Genomic DNA, 9,530 nt, shown 5'->3' on the forward strand with positions numbered 1-9,530 from the left:
ATCACACATTTTGGAATTTGAATTTTATACATTCTTAAACCTAAAATGAAGTGGAGAAATTGACGAATCAAAGGCCATGACTGGAGGTTTTTTTCTTTTTACACCTAAACCTCTCTATCTATATCTATCTATATCTATCTATATCTATCTGACACCATGGTGATCCCTGCAGGTCTTGGAGTGGATTATAGATTGCGGGTGGACGGGCTGGGAAATAAACATTTCCTGGAATTCTTACGTCAGACTTTTGACATCGCTAAATAATCCAGTGGCTGTCAAGGAAACTAATGGGAAAGTTGAAGCTCTCTGCTCCGTGTAGATGCAGCTTTATGAATATTTAACTCCAATTTCTGCTCACCTCTAACCTCCGCAGGATTTTCTCTTCCATATGCTGTGGGTTTGCATTCATTCTCTGGGGCCATAAGCGTTACCTGTTTGTTCTATGTAATGTACACTCCATCTACCTTCCTCCCACTCCGAGCATTGGCCCGCTTCCTGGGAGGATTGTGCAAGCTCTGCAGGTGTGCAGCGGGTTTTGTTTCCTGGAGGCCTTACTTGGCCTGCCTTTTTTTTTTTTTTTTTTGTTTGCTACACATTTGCTTTGCTTTTGTTGCACGCAGTAGCTTTGCTGATTGCAAATGGTATTTGGGGCAGATGTTGGGTGGTTGGGGCAGATGTTGGGTGGTTTATCTGGTGCAGATGGTATTTGGGGCAGATGTTGGGTGGTTGGGGCAGATGTTGGGTGGTTTATCTGGTGCAGATGGTATTTGGGGCAGATGTTGGGTGGTTGGGGCAGATGTTGGGTGGTTGGGGCAGATGTTGGGTGGTTTATCTGGTGCAGATGGTATTTGGGGCAGATGTTGGGTGGTTGGGGCAGATGTTGGGTGGTTTATCTGGTGATGAGACTTTTTTACATATGCACGGTTTTCTGCACAGGTAATGAAGCAGTTTTTGAAACAAAGTCTCCCTTTTGAATGCATTGTGTCCAGCAGGGTTGTAGCCTTGCACCTGAAAGGCAATACAGTTCTTGCGGAATCTTATCAGGATGTTTGCTGGGAAATTGTGTGGGGAGTTGAGGAGTTCCAGGACTGTCCAGAAGATAAGGATTCTGGCTGTGCAGTATGGGTGCCCAGTTAAAGTAAAGCTGCTTAACCCTTTTATACTGGAAGTTTGATGCAACAAAAATTAAGCAAACCGGGTCCCCTGCACAGAAGAAACCGTCTTTCCTGCCACCAAATGCCTTCCTGATCCTGGGGACTTTGTCCCTCGATGTCTGTCAGGTAGCATACATGCCAAGAAGTGTTGACCTCCTGGGTTGTCCATCAGCTCTTACTGGTGGTTTTCTTCTGACCACCTTGTTCTTACAGCAGGGAGTAGTGACCTTCAGGTCTGCAGAAGAAAGTTAACTTTTTTTTTTATTAGGACGTGCCCGAACCTGCAGCTTCGGTTAGGATCGGGGGGCTGGCGGGGCTGCTTCGGTTAGGATCCGGGGGCTGCTTCGGTTAGGATCCGGGGGCTGCTTCGGTTAGGATCCGGGGGCCGCTTCGGTTAGGATCCGGGGGCCGCTTCGGTTAGGATCCGGGGGCCGCTTCGGTTAGGATCCGGGGGCTGGCGGGGCCGCTTCGGTTAGGATCCGGGGCCACATTGGAAGAAGAGGACCTGTCTTGGGCCACACGTGTGATACATGAGAGCTGATGAGGAGAAAGGCCGTTCAAAGTGATCCCTGAGATAGATGTGCCTATCTGAGGAATAAAACTAATATTTTTCTAATCTTTTTTATTATAAAAGTAAGAGGGCAACTTGAAACGAGTGCAATATCAATCTGACGCTATTAAAACACATCAATATCTGGATGGAGTTGTAATTCCCATTGAATTCTCAAGGCGTTTATCGGATATTGCTTCTAATTTTGCCTTTGTGTTCTTCATCCTTGAAAATGGTGAATGACAAATCCTTGGTGCTGCAGAAAACTGACGGCATGATTGTGAAGAGTGGAGATTTTTCTTTGGGAAGAAGACGTATAGAAGTCTAGGAGAGGCCATGTTGTCGGTTTTGTTTGCGAAGTGTAAATGCATTTTTTACAAAGATTCTAAAAATCCTTTTTTAGGCGTGTTGGACACAGCTAAAATGTTTGCAATACCTGGGTAAAGTTTTAGAGATTGGGTTTGGCTGCGTTTTTTTTTTTTTTTTTTTTTTTTTTTTTTTTTTATGTATCGTTGGGAAAATTTTCCTTTGCCGCCCGTCCCAGGGATGCAACGGAGTTTTGAGAACTTCCCGTGAGCGGAATTTCCTTCTTGGTGGTCTCCAAAAATGTCCCAACTGCAAGATTTACCTCTTTTTCTGGGGACAACTCTAAGATTTTGGATGTCCCTCCCCTTTTTTGGTGGTAATGGTCACCCATAATGAAGAGAGGGTAGATCTCCCATTGGGGGGACAAGGGTGGCAAAAAGTCTAACCCCTGCTAGAAAAAAAAAAAATTGCCTAGGGTTACAAGGATTTTCTGGCTTTTAGTAATTGCCTATGGAAATGTCCCGCACCCCCTGTAGTTTCCAGGCCAAGTATCTATGGGGCTTCCAGTCTGTCTAGCTGATGGGGGTGAATGGACCTGTTCTGAGGAAGGGATGATGGGGGTTATATCTCTGGCACAGGCCCTTCCTGTAGGTGTACATCGGGTAATGGCCGCTGTCTGGCACAGGCCCTTCCTGTAGGTGTACATCGGGTAATGGCCGCTGTCTGGCACATGCCCTTCCTGTAGGTGTACATCGGGGTAATGGCCGCTGTCTGGCACAGGCCCTTCCTGTAGGTGTACATTGGGTAATGGCCGCTGTCTGGCACAGGCCCTTCCTGTAGGTGTACATCAGGGTAATGGCCGCGGTCTGGCACAGGCCCTTCCTGTAGGTGTACATTGGGTAATGGCCGCTGTCTGGCACATGCCCTTCTTGTAGGTGTACATCGGGGTAATGGCCGCTGTCTGGCACAGGCCCTTCTTGTAGGTGTACATCGGGGTAATGGCCGCTGTCTGGCACAGGCCCTTCCTGTAGGTGTACATCGGGGTAATGGCCGCTGTCTGGCACAGGCCCTTCCTGTAGGTGTACATTGGGTAATGGCTGCTGTCTGGCACAGGCCCTTCCTGTAGGTGTACATCGGGGGGGGGGGGGTAATGGTTGCTGTCTGGCACAGGCCCTTCCTGTAGGTGTACATCGGGGTAATTGTTGCTGTCTGGCACAGGCCCTTCCTGTAGGTGTACATTGGGTAATGGCCGCTGTCTGGCACAGGCCCTTCCTGTAGGTGTACATCAGGGTAATGGCCGCGGTCTGGCACAGGCCCTTCCTGTAGGTGTACATTGGGTAATGGTTGCTGTCTGGCACAGGCCCTTCTTGTAGGTGTACATTGGGTAATGGTTGCTGTCTGGCACAGGCCCTTCTTGTAGGTGTACGTTGGGTAATGGTTGCTGTCTGGCACAGGCCCTTCTTGTAGGTGTACATTGGGTAATGGTTGCTGTCTGGCACAGGCCCTTCCTGTAGGTGTACATCGGGGTAATGGTTGCTGTCTGGCACAGGCCCTTCTTGTAGGTGTACATTGGGTAATGGTTGCTGTCTGGCACAGGCCCTTCTTGTAGGTGTACATCGGGGTAATGGCCGCTGTCTGGCACAGGCCCTTCTTGTAGGTGTACATCGGGGTAATGGTTGCTGTCTGGCACAGGCCCTTCTTGTAGGTGTACATTGGGTAATGGTTGCTGTCTGGCACAGGCCCTTCCTGTAGGTGTACATCGGGGTAATGGTTGCTGTCTGGCACAGGCCCTTCTTGTAGGTGTACATTGGGTAATGGCCGCTGTCTGGCACAGGCCCTTCCTGTAGGTGTACATTGGGTAATGGTTGCTGTCTGGCACAGGCCCTTCTTGTAGGTGTACATTGGGTAATGGTTGCTGTCTGGCACAGGCCCTTCCTGTAGGTGTACATCGGGGTAATGGTTGCTGTCTGGCACAGGCCCTTCCTGTAGGTGTACATCGGGGTAATGGCCGCTGTCTGGCACAGGCCCTTCTTGTAGGTGTACATCGGGGTAATGGTTGCTGTCTGGCACAGGCCCTTCTTGTAGGTGTACATTGGGTAATGGTTGCTGTCTGGCACAGGCCCTTCCTGTAGGTGTACATCGGGGTAATGGTTGCTGTCTGGCACAGGCCCTTCTTGTAGGTGTACATTGGGTAATGGTTGCTGTCTGGCACAGGCCCTTCTTGTAGGTGTACATCGGGGTAATGGCCGCTGTCTGGCACAGGCCCTTCCTGTAGGTGTACATCGGGGGGGGGTAATGGTTGCTGTCTGGCACAGGCCCTTCCTGTAGGTGTACATTGAATAATGGCCGCTGTCTGTACATTGGGTAATGGCCGCTGTCTGTACATTGGGTAATGGCCGCTGTCTGTACATTGGGTAATGGCCGCTGTCTGTACATTGGGGTAATGGCCGCTGTCTGTACATTGGGGTAATGGCCGCTGTCTGTGTACATTGGGGTAATGGCCGCTGTCTGTGTACATTGGGGTAATGGCCGCTGTCTGTGTACATTGGGGTAATGGCCGCTGTCTGTGTACATTGGGGTAATGGCCGCTGTCTGTGTACATTGGGGTAATGGCCGCTGTCTGTGTACATTGGGGTAATGGCCGCTGTCTGTGTACATTGGGGTAATGGCCGCTGTCTGTGTACATTGGGGTAATGGCCGCTGTCTGTGTACATCGGGGTAATGGCCGCTGTCTGTGTACATCGGGGTAATGGCCGCTGTCTGTGTACATTGGGGTAATGGCCGCTGTCTGTGTACATCGGGGTAATGGCCGCTGTCTGTGTACATCGGGGTAATGGCCGCTGTCTGTGTACATCGGGGTAATGGCCGCTGTCTGTGTACATTGGGTAATGGCCGCTGTCTGTATTTACATAACCCGGTGAAGCTCTTCTCCGCAGGTTATGAGCAGGGAGTCTCCTCTCCGGTTCTCAGGAAGGTGAAGGGTTGTCGGCTCCTCATTGCTGGGTGGTGGAAGGTGCTGAGAAGAGGCATGAGGTGTAATTTGTTTTACTACACAAAGGCCATTTCCCTTCCTGGGAGCGGTGGGGGAGGGGAGGATGGCGGTGACACTGAATTACTTTGATGCTTGAACTCGTCACTGGAAGAGTAAACAAGGCCTTGTATTGTCTATAATTCTCTTACTGTAATTTGGTCCTTGTTTTGTGCAAACAGTCCCATTGTATGGGCAGTCATGCATGGGGGGAAATGACTGTTCAATAAGTAACCGGCGTCCTGAGCCCTCCAGGTCTTTTCATGGCAGAGCCGTACTTTTAGATAAGAGAGGCTGGCTAATTCTACCAACAAAGATCTTTTGAAGGGGAAAAGAGACTTTAATGCCCAGTACACACGATCCGAAAATCAGACGTCTCTCCCTCCGTTTGGTTGCTAGGAACTCTCAATTATATTTGCAAACGGGAGAAGTTACTCACGATAGGAATTTTCTCGGACGATTATTCAAAATCTTCCGGTATGTGTAACCACGTTGTAGCGTGTGAGGGGAAATGTCTACCGCTCATGCGCTGTCTGCTGCTCACCATTTTTTTCGGACGAACAACATACTGATGATACGATTATCGTACGATGTGTTATCATACCATCAAAATTTTTATGCTTGCACGGCCGGATAATATCGGGCGAACCGTCGTGATCGCCTCTCGTAAGCTGTGTACAAACGATCAGATTATCGTCCGATCCTTTCACAAGCGTCAGATCAGTGTGAACCGGCAGCGAGTGCTGAAAACCTTCATTCAGTGGTTTTCATATTGTGCCGGTAACCTTGCATTTACACAATTCTGTAACCTAATGGGTGACTTTAAAAATGTACCATGGCATGTTTTTGTAGTTAGCGGTGGCTTTTTTTTTTGGCTCCATTCACACCTGAGCGTATCTTTTTTTTTTTTTTTTTTTTTTTTTTTTTTTTGGGGGGCATTTTTTGCTGGTGTTTGGAGGCAGGCATTGACGTCTTAACAAAAACGCTTGTAATCTGCCAAAAAAAGAAGCTCGTGTACTTTTTTTTTTTTTTTTTTTGAGATTTAGGCATTTTGCTTCAGGAGACAAAACGCTCAGATGTGAACAGGGGTCATTGAAATGAATGGGATTTTACTTGTTGGGCATTTTGAGAATTTGGAGATTAGCGTTTTATGAGCTGAAATACACTCGGGTGTGAACAGGGCCTAAGTGGTTTGAATTTGGGTGCCTTAAAGTCCCTTTTTTTTTTTTTTCCCCATTCAAAAATATTTTATTTGCGGTTACACTGGGGTTCAGCACCCCGATATGTCTCGGGTCTGGTAAAGGTACGTGCTTTGTTTTTTTTTTTTTTTTTTTTTTTGTCTGGACTTTTGTCCCCTTTGAGTTTCTTGGCATTGTCTCTATACCAGTTACTACTATTGCAGTGTAAATGAACAGGATGGGAAGCTCCCTTGGATCTTAGGAAAATAATCCTGTAGGCTGTTATTAGACTTCTTTATAATGCTGAGTTTGTCATGGGGTCCTGTAACTTTGCCTTTTTGAGCAAGAAATCCTCCGGGAGCTGTCCCTTGGTGGGCCGCCTCCTCCTCTGGGAGCTGTCCTTTGGTGGGCCGCCTCCTCCTCTGGGAGCTGTCCTTTGGTGGGCCGCCTCCTCCTCCGGGAGCTGTCCCTTGGTGGGCCGCCTCCTCCTCCGGGAGCTGTCCCTTGGTGGGCCGCCTCCTCCTCCGGGAGCTGTCCCTTGGTGGGCCGCCTCCTCCTCCGGGAGCTGTCCTTTGGTGGGCCGCCTCCTCCGGGAGCTGTCCTTTGGTGGGCCGCCTCCTCCGGGAGCTGTCCTTTGGTGGGCCGCCTCCTCCGGGAGCTGTCCTTTGGTGGGCCGCCTCCTCCGGGAGCTGTCCTTTGGTGGGCCGCCTCCTCCGGGAGCTGTCCTTTGGTGGGCCGCCTCCTCCGGGAGCTGTCCTTTGGTGGGCCGCCTCCTCCGGGAGCTGTCCTTTGGTGGGCCGCCTCCTCCGGGAGCTGTCCTTTGGTGGGCCGCCTCCTCCGGGAGCTGTCCTTTGGTGGGCCGCCTCCTCCGGGAGCTGTCCTTTGGTGGGCCGCCTCCTCCGGGAGCTGTCCTTTGGTGGGCCGCCTCCTCCGGGAGCTGTCCTTTGGTGGGTCGCCTCCTCCGGGAGCTGTCCTTTGGTGGGCCTCCTCCTCCTCCGGGAGCTGTCCTTTGGTGGGCCGCCTCCTCCTCCTCCGGGAGCTGTCCTTTGGTGGGCCGCCTCCTCCTCCTCCGGGGAGCTGTCCTTTGGTGGGCCGCCTCCTCCTCCTCCGGGGAGCTGTCCTTTGGTGGGCCGCCTCCTCCTCCTCCGGGGAGCTGTCCCTTGGTGGGCCGCCGTGCATGATAGTCAGAATGAAGATCAGTGCACCGTACAGCAGAATGGAGTGGTGGGAAAGGGAAGGGATCATACTGACAGGCTGCCTTTGGCTGTGCTCATATTGCCAGAGCTGATTTGTCCAATGTTGGTCATGCAACTTAATTTCCCAGCATGCTTCCAGAGAACTTGAGAGAGGGGCCAGTCCCCTGTTTGTCAGGGCCAGTCCCCTGTTTGTCAGGGCCAGTCCCCTGTAAAGTGTGCAGATGCTGGTTACCTGTAACACTGAAAATATTTGCTGCTATATGAATTTCTCCATTGCTAAAAATGTACATTCTACTGCCCTCCAGCATTTATGAACCGTCTGCACGCACAGAGAATGTAGGTTGGTTGCTCGCTGGGTGGATCATGCAATGTTCTCCTTGCCTCCAGCTTGTCAGCCCTGCAGAATGGAACATTCATTGTTTTTTCATAAAGCTCCTCAGGACTTGGGCCGTGTATACGGCGATCTCTCCTTCTGTGGCTTCTTCATAACATTGAGCTCTGCATTATGTCATTAGTGAACATCCCACTCCCTGGGCGTCACAAGATAAATGTTCCATTGTGCCCATTGTACCCAGTACAGCCGGTGTCACATGTCTGCCCGCAGGGAAGAGGTCAGCAGATCTTGCCTGGAAGTCTGGATACAGATCAGACGGGACGGTTATGGAATGAGGGATGCTGGGTGCTCAGCTGATGGCTGCATTCATACATGGAGTCCATCGTTGGCCGGCAGATCTCATACTAGCTGTGCTATCTGCCTGTTGCTGCAGAAGAATCTTTACAATTAATGGGAATGCTTGTCTACTAAGCTGTGATTTTATCTCCCTATCAGTAAATGTGAAAGGTGGCCTCATAGGTGAATGGAAGGGGGATGGTGGGCCAGGGATTTGTCTTGCTTTTCATGCCCCCGGTTCTGTGGATCTTCTGATGTGAAGATCTAAGGATGACCACCTGAGGTGCCTCTTGTATGGACCAGAGACGGCTTTAGTGGCCCATAGTGTTCCTTTAAGGTTGCATGTTTTTATATCCTACAAACCGGCAAATTCCCCCTTTTTTTTTGCTCAGTTCCCATCCCAACAATGGCGGCACCCTTTCCTCTCTCTATCCTTAGATCTACATTTTACGTTAACTCCTATCTGTTCATTCATGGCACTGTGCGGGCTGCAGAACTACAATACCCAGGGTTCGTACGGTCATGAAAAACCTGGAAAAGTCATGGAATTTTAAAATGGCAATTTCCAGGCCTGGAAAAATTTTGGTAAGTAATTTAACCCACAAAGTTTTGGAAAAGTCATGGAAATTTGTTTCACAATCACTGTATATGCAGAAAAGAGAAAGGCGGGCACTTTGTTAGGCCGAAGCAACAGTCCCACGAACGGGCAGAAAAAAGAGGCTCCACTCAGTGTAGCCAATGTAAATCATTTTATGATTCACCGCTGCCTCAATCTGACGGAGTCCTCGGATTGGTTCTCCCCCTAGTGTTAGCTGCTGGCCACCCTCAGGGACGGAAACACCGCGCACCCTGAAGGACGCCGAGCTATGAAGATAGACTCTTACCTCCACGTAAGTTTTTTTTTTTTTAATGTGTCAATAAAATGATTTACATCTGCTACACTGAGTGGCGCCTTTCTCTTTTCTGCATGTTCGTGGGACTGTTGCTTCGGCCTAACAAAGTGGCGCCTTTCTCTTTTCTGCATAATCGAATATACAGTGATTGTGAAACAAATTTCCATGACTTTTCCAAAAGTTTTTGGGTTAAATTATTTTCCAAAATTTTTCCAGGCCTGGAAACTGCCATTTTAAAATTCCATGACTTTTCCAGGTTTTTCATGACCATACGAACCCTGGGTATTGCAGTTCTTCTAACAAAGAGCCACCCTCGAAGTAAGCGCCGCATCTATGCCATCAATACCGATCCGGCTGCAGCTTATCCATCATGGCTGCCTGAACTGAAGCTTTATCCCCAAGCAGGAGCGACCATCAAATCTTTCTTTCTCCACAATATTACAATATAGTGATATTGATTAAATTACTATAGTTACATAGACATTTCATGAAACATTGGGTCATCAATACTTGAAGTCATGGAATTTTATTGATAGTGTGTACGAACCCTGAATA

This window comes from Pelophylax lessonae (assembly GCF_965119305.1).
Source record: "Pelophylax lessonae genome assembly, chromosome: 10".
NCBI classification, from domain to species: Eukaryota; Metazoa; Chordata; class Amphibia; order Anura; family Ranidae; genus Pelophylax; species Pelophylax lessonae.